General features: G+C 33.3%; 1 long non-coding RNA gene and 1 pseudogene across 7 annotated transcripts; one reads left to right on the forward strand and one right to left on the reverse strand.

The window, feature by feature from the left end:
- Positions 1-49: 49 nt before the first annotated feature.
- Positions 50-2,353, forward strand: LOC148582995 (uncharacterized; annotated as a pseudogene).
- A 2,599-nt stretch (positions 2,354-4,952) lies between these two features.
- LOC132165693 (uncharacterized) lies at positions 4,953-10,018 on the reverse strand. Of its 7 annotated transcripts, XR_015909483.1 has the most exons (8): positions 9,752-10,018; positions 9,560-9,655; positions 8,283-8,359; positions 8,091-8,200; positions 7,847-7,974; positions 5,515-5,782; positions 5,270-5,397; positions 4,953-5,170 (listed from the first exon to the last, which is right to left on the reverse strand). It is a non-coding gene; the product is annotated as an uncharacterized LOC132165693 (long non-coding RNA). The 7 variants fall into 7 exon arrangements; XR_015909482.1 differs by lacking the exon at positions 8,283-8,359 and having other exon boundaries at positions 9,752-10,012; XR_009438523.2 differs by lacking the exons at positions 8,091-8,200; positions 8,283-8,359 and having other exon boundaries at positions 5,515-5,624; positions 5,706-5,782; positions 9,752-9,998.
- Between the last annotated feature and the right edge of the window lie 3,778 nt (positions 10,019-13,796).

Below are 13,796 nucleotides of genomic sequence, written 5' to 3' on the forward strand. Positions count from 1 at the left end.
TATTTATTTATTTATTTACAAAATGTTCTTCCCTGATTAAATTTGTAAAATGTCACCTCCAACAATGAAGCAAAAATTTAAAATTAACACACATGCAAGTCTTTCAGAATAATACGTTTTCTTGGGATATGTTCTCTTTGACCATCGTGGCATACATTTTTACAACGTGCAAAAGCTATAAAAATTGACAATGAAAAACCCAACATAGTGGAGGCTGAGGCAAGAGTATTAGAATTAGCTTTATTTGACTTACAAGAAAGAGGATGGCTACCCGTTGTGTCGTATTGTCTGAAAAGCTTGTAGGCCCATCATACAGTACAATAACTTCAATGGAATTATGGAACATTGTTGAACGTTGTAAGCAAATCATTGATGAGAAACGTATCCAAGTCTATTGGACACATCGACGGGCTAATGTATTTTCCAACTCTTTGATGAAATCTGTGAGAATGTACAAAAATGATATTTGTGTCACATAATTAGATCCTAAGCTTTGTCGCTTTACTTGGGACCAAATGTTTGGGCCCTTTTAAGCCTTATTTGTCTAAAACAACTAACACTTCCCAAGTACGTGAGCTAGCAATTTCTTTTCTTTTAAATGATTTAATTCAATATCATTTTGTGTTTTCATTCATTTGATATGAGATAAAAAAGCACAAATTTGCTTCTAAAAAACTTTTTTATTGATTGTGGGATTTTTCTACTTCTCACAGCACTAAATAGGGAGAGGATTCCAAGAGAAATCATATTTGAAATTTCTACAACGAATAGAGTGCAATTAGTAAAAAGATATTTGAGTATACTTACTCATTGTCTTTTTGTTTTGTTTTTGTTTTTAGTGGAAAGTTCAATTTAATTCTTATTTTTGTGTTTGCTTAGTGTCAATAACTCCTGCAAACAACAAAAGCTCATATCCTACTCAACATCAAGTCATACATAAGTTAATTGATATTTTGGAACATTTGAAACCAATTCCAGTCCCAGTAAGCTCAAAAAATCATTCTTGAAATCGATTCGCCATATGATAGTTTTTAGTGTTTCTATAATTAACATTAATGTTTGATTTTCTCAGAGGACTATCATTATGTACTTGCAGTTTGAAGACAAGATCAAGGTATGTATTAACTTATGCGTGTGTCTTTTTTAGCTTCTTAAAGTTGCATGTATACAAGTAGTTACCGCATTGTTATTTATTTTGCAAAATGTATCATTTAATCCATTGAGTACGAAGAAGAGATCTAGCTAATTAGGAGCCTTTGGTGGGAGTGACAGTTGCACAAAAACAAAATGCAGTTATACATTTAGGATATTATGGTAGTTGCTTTCATATAAATACTAAACATTTGAAATGTGGATCATTTTTTTCCTTCGTAAATGTTCTATGTGTACCAATGGTTCTTGCATTTACTGCCAAATGATTTGTTCGAATCATGTTCATCAGAAGATTTGACGATTACGTCCCATCCTCCACATTTTGTTTTATCATTTAGGCGCAATTAGAGCATCTCCAGCAATGTAGCTAAAAGGGAGATATTAGCTACATTTAACTATTTTTGTCCTTTTTTTTGTTCCAACAGAATAGCTTCATATTAGCTATTATACCTTAACTACTACAGTGAATAGCTTCATATTGCTATTCACTGTAGCACACTAGATTGTTGAATACAATATTATTTTCACATTATTTTCTCTCTCTTCTCTCTCTCCCTCAATGTTTCTCTCTCTTCTCTCCCTTCCTCAACGTTTCTCTCTCTTCTATATATGTTCATGAATTTATGATACAAATTGAAGTTTTTTTGAATCACTAAAAACTCCAAAAAAAAAAAAATTGAATAGCACGCATATAATTGACAAACTAAAAATGGAAAAATAAAAATAACACTCATACATGCTGCGTGAATCAATTCTATTGCAATTTACAAGATGATGCAAAAGCAGTCGAGGATCCAAAAAAAAGAAAGATTAAAAAATAATATTTTAAAAAATAGAGAATAAAATAAAGAATCTGTTGGAGTTAGTATTAAAAAATGAGTAGTTAAAATAAAGAATTGTGCTTTTTGTTTAGGTAAAATACCTCTTAATGCTGGAGATGCTCTTAGGTTTGAAAGTCTTGTTGTAACACTACGAGTGAGATAAATAACTTAAAAGGGTAAAAGATAGTCTTTCATTTGCATTATAAGACAAAACTAATCTTGCGGTAAATTTTGAATATTTATTATCATTTAGGATATAAGGAACAACATTATGGGATGGCTTCAAATTATAGATATCCTTAATGAAATCAATTGCAAATGTTTGGTAAAGTTGAACATGTTTTTTTGAATAAAGTTTCTTTTTACAGTTCATAATTATTGTTTAATAAGTTAACATCATGTTATACTTTTTGGTTTACAGGAGGACATAGAAGGTAATTGGATCAAATTATAAACAACTATGGAATTCAAGATTCTCCTATTAAAGAAAGTTTTTTTTTTTTTTTTGATATTATTGGAGTGATTTTCAATAACATTAAATGAGTTTGTGAAAAAAGAAATACTCGTAGAGAAGAAACCCGATCTTTACATGATATAACGAGGGCATGTCATTTTTTTTCTTTTTCGATTTAGCATATTGATACCTAATACTCTCTGATCCAACATAAGAGAAAATATATTATGAGGTTTTTAGTTTTTTAATATTATTAGATTATCATTGTTATCTAATATAAAGTTTTTCTTGTACTTTATGTAGCTGCCTCAACCAATTCATAATGATTTCATTGTCGAAGATTTGAATGATGAATATAAAAAAAGATGATGAAATTATTCTTTATAATTACAAGGTAAATAGATTTTCTTTCTTTTAGTTAGAAATCTAGTTTAACTTCCCTTACACTAGTTATTAATGTCGCGGCTATAACCATGAATTCCTATTTGTAACAGGTTGTGAAAGGAATTGATTTCTAAGGGTCATACACTCCTTGTGTTACTAAGTTTTGCAAATGTAAGGAAAAAAATATTTCCTCTTCAAAACATGATTCTACTAGATATAGTATACTATTTAAAAAATATATTATGCATCTGCATCAACTTATTTGATATTGTGGCTATTAATTCATGTTCGAAAGCACTCAATTTGCTTACTACTGTTAGAGCCTCTTTATACATGCTTGGTTAACCCCTTTAAGCATGGGTGATAACAAGCACAAAACCGTTGTTAGTACAAGGTTTATGATTTATTAAGCACATTATGTCGATTGTAGTGCCTCATCTATTGAACTCTACTTTGAAAGTTCCAACAGAACCGCTTCAACTATTTGGCTTTGTCATATGAGATTGCTCTATGCAATAAACCTCAATCTTAGGCTAATCACTAGTTCTATGCAAAACTCCCACGATCACTTACCCATAATTTTTTCTAACTAGAGGATGGGATTGAGATTCGAGACTATAGAACTTTTGACCCGAGAGTTAGAGATTTGAAAGAGATAAGAGCCAACAAAACATGAATTTTAAAGTAGCAAATCTTTTGGAATGGGATCAAGACTGGAAAACTTGAGAGACAAAACACACCTTACCTTGCGCCGACCCATCATTCATGTCTTTAATTCAATTTAATTAATTAAATAGTTAGACTTATCCACTATAACCCGCTAATTTTATATCAAATTTATAAGTCGTGTCAAAATAAATATCTAGGGGTATAATTGATATTTTACAAACATTTAGTTAAGAAAATTAACAAAATATGAAAGAACATTTATTTGATAAATTATTGATCTACAGAGATTTATTTGAAAAGATAAAAAAAAATAATAATAATAAAACTTTTCATAATGGGTGAAAACAAATACGGAAGTGTGATTTTGATGTTTACATGATCTCTAAAAGAATTTTATATATATATATATATATATATATATATATATATATATATATCAGAACAAATATGTGTTATTACTCCCCAAAAAAAAAAAAAAAATTCAATTGGTATAATGCCTCACAACACTACCAAAAAATTAACAATGTCTCTTAAGGCCAGTTAAAAAAATGACTCTGAATTGTTTTTCAATAAGACAAAAATATATATTACAATAAATTCGAAAATAATAATAATAATAATTTTTTTCTTTACTAAAAAAACTAAAAATAAAATTTCCACAACTTGTTTTTCTTTTCCTTTAAAAAAAAAAAAAAAAAAAAAGCTTTCGTATTAGTTTTAGTTATATTATTTAATTATGGTATTTTTGTTATTGGGGGAGGGGAGAAGATTGAAAATTTAAGGTAATATTGTCATTTGAGCGGTTGAGAATATTTGGACTTTCCAAAAAACAAAAAAATTAAGTGAATCTAGAGTAAATCCAGTAGCCCACTATGTTGGGCTATGCGTTTACTCAAAATGATATTTATCTAATTTTAGATTATGGGGTTATGCATTTTTATTCATGCTTGATATACCAGTAGCCCACTATGTTGGGCTTGGGCAAAAGAGCCCACACGGTATTCCTATTAGTTAAGTTATTGAAATAAAAGATAATTTAACACTTGCAGCACGTTTGGATGTTCACTTAAAAGTCCTAAAAATATGTTTTAACACTCCAAAATAACTCAAAAGGCCCAAAAAAAAAAAGGGGCAAAAAAACTCTTAAAAACCCAAAAAAAAAAAAAAAAAAAAAAAAAAAAACACTAGTAGTTTAAAAACCGTAAAATACTAAAACAGTAAACCCTAAAAACGAGGACGAGCACCAGGGGGAAGACAACAGAAAACCCAGATCCAGAGACAAGCTGACTATCTTCACGCTTGACAACATGTCTAGCGTGAAAAAGGTAATGGACTCCACCAATTTAACCATTTATCAGATCATAAAAATTAACTGATCACTTAACTATTTTTCAGATCACCAAGTTCGTCCACGAAGTTCTAGCTACAGCATGTCACTACAGAAAGGTGGGAAAGGTGGGACAGCTACACGCAAACAAGAGCCTCCCCCCAGGTAAAAATTATCCCATATTTCTTTTTTTCTTTTCAGAATTTCAGAAATTAGAAGAGAGTAAAAACCTAGATCTAGCACTTAAACAGAGTAGATTAATTTCAGACAGAAATTACTTGAAAATTAAAATACAAACACAATCAAGCCTAGATCTAGCACCGAGAAGACAGTAGATAAAAAAAGGCAACTCTGGATTCAGACCTGAAAATTACAATACAAACACAATCAAACGTATATCTAGCACTTAGAACAATGTAGATCTAGTTACAAACATAAATTAAAATAAAAACACAATCAAACCTATAAAAGTCGTCTAAGCATCAGGGACCATCGGTTAGGTGGAAGCGGCTCCTGCTGCGAAAGCCCTTCAGTGTGTGGTTTGCGGGGCAGGCGAGATATAAGTGTAAATGTCTTTTACATTCACAGCCCTTATAATCCAGAAAATCAAAAGAAAGAGAAATTAGTTTTGACCATCAGAACTGGTAGATCTAGCACTCGCACTCTTCCAAACAAAAATACAAACAGAATGAAATAAAAATACTAACCCCGAAATCAAATAAAGATACAAAGGTAGAAATATGAGCAAGGAGATGGGCCTTGTAGGGTAGGGAAAGAGAGAGGATACGGCGTTGAGCAAGCATGGTGGTGGCAGACGCTAGAAACAAAAATACAAACAGAATCAAATAAAAATTCTAACCCCGAAGATCAAAACGAAAGGTTAGATCTGATCTCATACCACGAAATCAAATAAAGATACAAAGGTAGAAATATGAGCAAGGAGATTTGGTTTTCTAGGGTGGGGAAAGAGAGAAGCTGGTATGAAGGAGAAGGAGAAGATCAGCCAACAGTACACAAAACAGGGGAAAACAATCAAAATTTCTGAAACCTAAACCCACAAAAGTCACACAATACAAACACATTCAAATTCTTAATAATTCAATACCATAACATTACAAAAGTGAATGGATATAATATACATCAAAAAGAAAAAAGAAACAACATGAAAAACCAATAATTAGTTTAGGCTTCGTTTGGCAACCGGGTTGTCCTAGACCCTGTTCACCATTTGACCAATTGATCATCAAACTTTGAACTTTTATTATCAATATTTCAGTTTCTTTGACCATATTGCCCTTATCTTTCTTTGGCCACTTTGTGTTTTTTTCCCAGTTTGGTTGTCTAGAAAATCGGGGGAGGGAAATGTTTGGAAATTGGGATTTTGGATCCTTTATAGCTGATTTTACGGTTATTTCTGCTGTGTGTAGGATTTTAAAGTAGTTTCATTCATTTTTCACTGATTCTCTAGGCAAATAGTTAGGGTTTTATATTTTGGGCGTCCCCCCCTTCGCTAGCTTCATGTCCATCAGAGTAATCGGGGATTACCAAAAAAAAAGAAAATGTTGGCCCAGGTAAAACTTACCGAGAAACAAAAACCAAGAAAAACCCAAAGATCCCAGGCACAAAAATGGAATTACCCATAATCGCAGAACAACACCACAAAAATATCATTCAAAGAATCACCACTCCTCTGCAAAACCTCAGAAAAACTAACCCACGGCCACAACACTCAACACACAGAAAAATTTCAATGAAACACACAAAGAATTGAAAAGAAAAGGTGCCTCGTAGTCCTGGCCTTTGAAGACATGGCAGTGAAAGAATGTGAAATTCACAGCTGTGAGATTGGAAACCTTCTTTCAAATACCCAAGAAACAGAGTAGGCGGTGAACAAAAAAATAGAACAGAGCAAGCGGAGAGAGTGTGGAGAGGGCGAGAGGCTGTCAGAGCAGAGAGTGAGAATGTGAAATTCATGGCTGTGAGAAGACAGGGAGGAAAGAAAGTGAGGGAGATGGAGGGTAATCGACAGCGGTGGAAAACAAAAAGAAAGAAACTGAAGGCTAATACGGTAATTCTACATCAGGTTCAGCCAGCTCATTTTATTAAAGGCAAATATACAAACACTCTACAGTGTCTAGGCAACTCTCACCACCTTTGCCAAACACCACCTTATAGAAAGCAGACCTATATTAAAATATTGTACTTAATTTTCTATACAAAGCACCGAATCATAGTACCAAAATTTTGAGTTTTATTAAGCCAAGGGAAGTAATGGAGACAACCAAGAAAGGAAATAAAAAAACAAAAAGAAAAATAGAAAGCTGAGTAGCCATGGTCATTACCAGACAAAAAAGAGTAGCTGAATCAGACCATGGTCGACCGAGAAAGTGGTTCAAGTGAGAAATTCCAAATATGCAATACTATATCATAACTTCTCGTGCAAACAAAATACAAACACAATCAAACCAAGATCTAGAACTAAGAACAATGCAGATAGAAATGGTTTCAAACTTGAAAATTGAAATACAAACACAATGAAACCTAGATCTAGCACCGAGAACAGTGTACATCAAGCACTTAGCCAAAACAGGGTAGCTCTGGTATCAGACATGAAAAGTACAATACACACACAATCAAACCAAGTATTAGACATGAAAATAAAAATACAAACACAATCAAACCTAGTATCAGACATGAAAATTAAAATACAAATACAATCGAACAGAGCAGATAAAAACAGGGCAGCTCTGGTTTCACACAAGAAAATTAAAATAGAAACACAATCAAACCAAGATCTAGCACTTCGAACAGAGTAGATAAAAACAAGACGCCTCTGGTTTCAGACTTGAAAATTAAAATACAAAAACAATCAAACCTAGATCTAGAACTTAGAACAGGGTAGATAAAAACAGGGCGGCTGAGGTTTCAGACTTGAAAATTAAAATACAAACACAATCAAACCAAGATCTAGCACTTGGCACATAGAAGAGAGTAGATCTAATTTCAGACATAGAAATTAAAATAAAAACACAATCAAACCTATAAAAGTCGTCAGAGTATGGGGGACCGTCAGTTAGGCGGAAGGGGCTCCTGCTGGGGAAGCCCTTCGGTGTGTGGTTTGCGGGGCAGGTGAGATATAAGTGTAAATGTCTTTTTCATTCTCAGCCCTTATAATCCAGAAAATCAAAAGAAGAGAAATTAGTTTTGACCATCAGAACTGGTAGATCTAGCACTCGCACTCTTCCAAACAAAAATACAAACAGAATGAAATAAAAATACTAACCCCGAAATCAAATAAAGATACAAAGGTAGAAATATGAGCAAGGAGATGGGCCTTGTAGGGTAGGGAAAGAGAGAGGATACGGCGTTGAGCAAGCATGGTGGTGGCAGACGCTAGAAACAAAAATACAAACAGAATCAAATAAAAATTCTAACCCCGAAGATCAAAACGAAAGGTTAGATCTGACACTCATACCACGAAATCAAATAAAGATACAAAGGTAGAAATATGAGCAAGGAGATTCGGCTTTGTAGGGTGGGGAAAGAGAGAAGCTGGTATGAAGGAGAAGGAGAAGATCAGCCAACAGTACACAAAACAGGGGAAAACAATCAAAATTTCTGAAACCTAAACCCACAAAAGTCGCACAATACAAACACGTTCAAATTCTTAATAATTCAATACCATAACATTACAAAAGTGAATGGATATGATCTACATCAAAAAGAAAAAAGAAAAAAATGAACCAATAATTAGTTTATAGATAGCAGACCTATATTAAAATATTGTACTTAATTTTCTATATAAAGCACCGAATCATAGTACCAAAACTTTGAGTTTTATTAAGCCAAGGGAAGGAATGGAGACTACCAAGAAAGGAAAACAAAAAAACAAAAAGAAAAATCAAAAGCTGAGTAGCTGAATCAGACCATGGTCGACCTAGAAAGTTGTTCAAGGGAAAAATTCCCAATATGCAATACTACATCATAACCTCTCGTGCAAACAAAATACAAACACAATCAATCCAAGATCTAGAACTAATAACAGTGCAGATAAAAATGGTTTCAAACTTGCAAATTGAAATACAAACACAATCAAACCCAGATCAAGCACTTAGCCAAAACAGGGCAGCTCTGGTATCAGACTTGAAAAGTACAATACAAACACAATCAAACCAAGTATCAGACTTGAAAATTAAAATACAAACACAATAAAACCTAGTATCAGACTTGAAAATTAAAATACAAACACAATCGAGGAGAGTAGATAAAAACAGGGTGGCTGTGGTTTCAGACTTGAAAATCAAAATAGAAACACAATGAAACCTAGATCTAGCACTTAGAACAAAGCAGATAAAAACAGGGCGGCTCTGGTTTCACACGTGAAAATTAAAATAGAAACACAATCAAACGTAGATTTAGCACTTAGAACAAAGTAGATAAAAACAGGACGGCTCTGGTTTCAGACTTGAAAATTAAAATACAAAAACAATCAAACCTAGATCTAGAACTTAGAACAGGGTAGATAAAAACAGGGCGGCACTGATTTCAGACTTGAAAATTAAAATACAAACACAATCAAGCCTAGATCTAGAACTTCTAGAACTTAGAACAGGGTAGATAAAAACAGGGCGGCTGTGGTTTCAGACTTGAAAATTGAAATACAAACACAATCAAACCTAGATCTAGCACTTAGCACTTAGAACAGAGTAGATCTAGTTTCAGACAGAAATTAAAGTAAAAACACAATCAAACCTATAAAAGTCGTCTGAGCCTGGGGGACCGTCGATTAGGCGGAAGCGGCTCCTGCTGGGGAAGCCCTTCGGTGTGTGGTTTGCGGGGCAGGCGACCCTTAAAAGCCAGAAAATCAAAAGGAAGAGAAATTAGTTTTGACCAGGTAGATCTTCCAAAACAAAAATACAAAGAGAATGAAATAAAAATACTAACCCCGAAACAAAGGTAGAAATATGAGCAAGGAGATGGGGCTTTCTTTGGTGGGTTAGGGTAGGGAAAGAGAGAGAGAGAGGATACGGCGTTCTGGTATTAAGGAGAAGGAGAAGGAGAAAGGAGAGCCAAAGATAAAGATGCGAACTTTGTCGAGGAGAGAGAAAGGCGAGTCTGATGACGAGAGCAAAGTCATTCATTCAATGGGGTTGTTAGATACGATACACGATTGAATGAAAGTCTGACAACCAAATTTTAGTTTGATTTAGTTAGATACGTGTAGGTCGATCCTACGGTTAGAATCTAATCTATAGCTGAAGCCTAAACGCGTAATTTCATATTTTTATATTTTTATATTTTAATTTTTAATGCAATGAGGATGCGGTGCGTGCCAGCTCATATTTATATTTTAAATTTTTAATGCCAATGTGGTGCGTGCCAGCTCACGCCTCATTACAATATAAACCAGCACAATTTTCATCGCCTCATTAAAAGTTAATAATAAAATCTTTCTCAAAAAAAAAAAAAATAAATAATAATAAAATCAAATTTTAAAAACGCAGAACCAAAACCCGGGAAACCCCAAGTTCAGAAAACACACCCCCGCAAAACCAACAACCACCCGTCCGCTCAATTTGTTCCCTTCACACCCGGAAAGTGGCGTTCCTCTTCAAATCCCAATCAAGGGTCTGGGTAGAGAGTTGGGTTAGAGCCTAGAGGCAAGAGCACCATCTCCGAGAATGAAACAGAGAGGCTTGAAAAATAAAGCAGGAAGAGTGAGGAAGCCATAAATTATTAATAGAGACCGGAAGGCTCTCTCCTTTGTCTCAATCGACCCTCCTCCTCCTCCTCCTCCAAACCCCACAAACCTGCCTACCCCTAAATCCCACCTCTAATTTTTCAAGCCTCCTCCTGGGATTCCTCGCCGCACAGAACGATGACAAGATTTTGATGAGAACTAGGACGTCTTATTAATTCGTTCATTCCTTTTGTTTGAGATCTGTCTTTTTTTTTTTGTCGTGATTTGAGTTCAGTGAATTTCTCATGATGTTAGCATTAATGTGAAAATGGAAGGAGATTTATTGGTTATTGAATGTCAATATTTTTACAAATATGAGGTTTTTATGTTCTGCTTCATTGCATGATATATATATATAAGGCTCTGTTTTCTAGATATGGGAAGTGAAAATATTCATTTGAACGTAGATAGAATTAGTGGAATGATATATATAAATATATATATACAATTGTACTGTATTTATTTAGTTGGTATTTATTTAGACCAAGTGTACCTATACAATTGTACTGTTTTTGTTATGAATTGTATCTCCTCTTCATTCATAGTTGGAGATATTTACTTATGAATTTCTTTCTCTTGTTCCTTTTCAGCTCGGGAATCTTTTGTTCGATTTTCTAGATGGTCACCTTCAGTGAGTAATCAAAGTAATTTGAACCTGAACATGCTGAATTCAGATGCAAGTCCTTCAAAGAAACACATGATCTTGGCATATGCGGTATTTGACCGCCGGGGAGTACCTCTTTTGCGGTGCGCAAAAATTGTCAATGCAAAAAATCCAAATCCATTACTGGCGGAGGCAAGCGCACTACATCTGGCTTTGTGTGACTTGGAAAAAAAACGCTGGCTGCCTATTATCGTTAAGATCGATAACGTCAAGTTGTATGATCAAATCAAGAACACTCTATCCACGTCAAGTAAAGAATTATATAATATTATTAGAAATTGCAAGACAATCATTGACGTGCATAAGATGCAACATCTAGTGTTTTGGGAAGCTAGACAGGCCAATGTAGTGGTGGACAGTTTGGTCCAACGTGCCAAAAGGGAAGGCAAAGACGTCTACGGCACGGATTTAGATTTCGAGCTATGTCAAAGTGCTTGGGCCCAAATGTTTGGGCACTTCAAGCCTTATTTGTCTAAGCTGCCGAACACTTCAAAAGGGCGTCACACGTATCTCTTCTCTCTACTAGATGCCCTGGGACAAAAACTGTTGAGTTGGCTTAACCTGGGTAAGATAATTCAACAATTTATTACTTTTTTCTTTATATAAATTAATTTTGTATTATTTTGCATTTTTATTTATTAGTATATATTTGTTTTTTTTTTTAAATAATTTATTATGTTTTTTCTATTTTTTCTACAGCAATGAGTAAGGAGAGTATGCCCCGGGAGATTATATTTGAGATTTCTACGGCAAACGGGGTGCGATTAGTAGAAAAATACTTGAGTATGTTTGCCCATTATTTGTTTTTTTTTTTCTTTCTTTTTAATTAGTTAACGAGTAAAAATTTTAATTAAATTCCTAATTTTGTCTTATTTCAGTGTCAATATCTCCTGCTAGCAACAATACCTCTCCTTCTCTTCACGAAGATGATATGATGCATAGATTGATTGATATCCTCAACCACTTGGAACATCTTCCTGTCCGAGTAAGCTTGAAAATTATTATTTAAATTCAATTTCCTACCCATTGAAGTTTTTAGTCCTTGTTTAACACTGGTGTTTAATTTATTCAGCGAACACTTCGTATGTACTTGCAATTTGAAGACGAAATCAAGGTATGTATAACTGATGTCTGTTTGTGTTTGTGTGAGTTTTTTTTTTTTTTTGGGTTTCTTGAAATTGACTGCCTAGAATAGACCCCAATTTTTTATTTTATTTTTTGTTTGTAATATATATGATTAATCCAATGAGTATGAAGACGAGAACTAGCCGGTCAAAGGTTTTCATTTTAATAAATAAAATTGTATATCATATCAAAAAAAAAAAAAAAATTAAGAACTATGAATCAAAATTCAAGAACTCACAGCGGAGTCAACAATTTTACTCAATATCCTCCAAAATAGATTATTGCCACCACACACCTACTAGGTGTCGTGAGAACTAATCAACTCAATACACGCACCACGTCTCTTTCTCTTATCATGTGCTTACTTGCAAGAATCTTTAGCAAAGTGATATTCTTTGCACACAATTAGTAATGTCTATGTATTTTTTCCATCACAACATGAGTAACCACTCAGTTTTGTTATTATTAATTATCATGAATGTTTTCTAACAAGCTTAGCACAACATAACATAAAGTGCTAAGTTCCAAAAATCCATAAAAAGCGTAATAATTTTTATTGCAAGATTCATGACTAAATCAATGAAATATTATTCGACAAACAAATTAAATAATACAAATTTGAGGTCAAATAATCAAAAACTCTTTCAATCATAATATTTTCACTTTCCATACCTACACATAAAATCAAGCTCTTCTTTTGATAAATGAATCAATGTTCAGATTTTTTTTTTCACAACAAAATCTTTCCACTCAAGATTGATTTCATCTTTCTTGTATGTGAATTGTATAGTGCAAATTAACTCTTATAGTATTTGACTTCTTATAAGTTTAAATACTATTGTTATAATTTTAATAAAAATATTTGTGCAACCATCACGAGTCAACCTTTGAGATTGTTCAAAATAATTTGGATGGTGCACAAATTCTCATTGATATAAAATAATTACAATCTGAAATTAACAATAAAATAAAAGAGATGAAAAGTAGAGTATAAAACGATCTCACAAAATATGCTATAGAATCACGCAAATGCGTTGTCCTTAAAGGTTGATTCGTGTCTCCCAGAGTGTATAACTTGATGTGATCGGATCCTTTGACACGCAACCTCCCAGGATTAGACTATAGCGTCTATCTTCGTTAAGGATGCACTTCCAAATAACAAAGAGTAATAAAACAACCCAATTGTCAAAGTTGATGAAGGACTTCAGAATATTATTTGTAGAAAAACCAATAATATAGCATACGCCATGAAACAAATGTTTTGCAACACACTATACAGCCTTAGCCTTAGATAGAAAATAAGTGATTTTTTCTTCTATCTCTCATAAATTTTCTTACCTTCAATGTATTAGTATATATATATATATAAGTGCTAGAAAGTATGTCATAAAGGAAGTCTAATGACCAAACGGTCAAAATGTTAAAATAACTCTCAAGCATAAAACTTGTTATAAAATGCA

Source organism: Corylus avellana, chromosome 11, assembly GCF_965113065.1.
Source record: "Corylus avellana chromosome 11, dhCorAvel1.hap1.2, whole genome shotgun sequence".
Taxonomy (NCBI): Eukaryota; Viridiplantae; Streptophyta; class Magnoliopsida; order Fagales; family Betulaceae; genus Corylus; species Corylus avellana.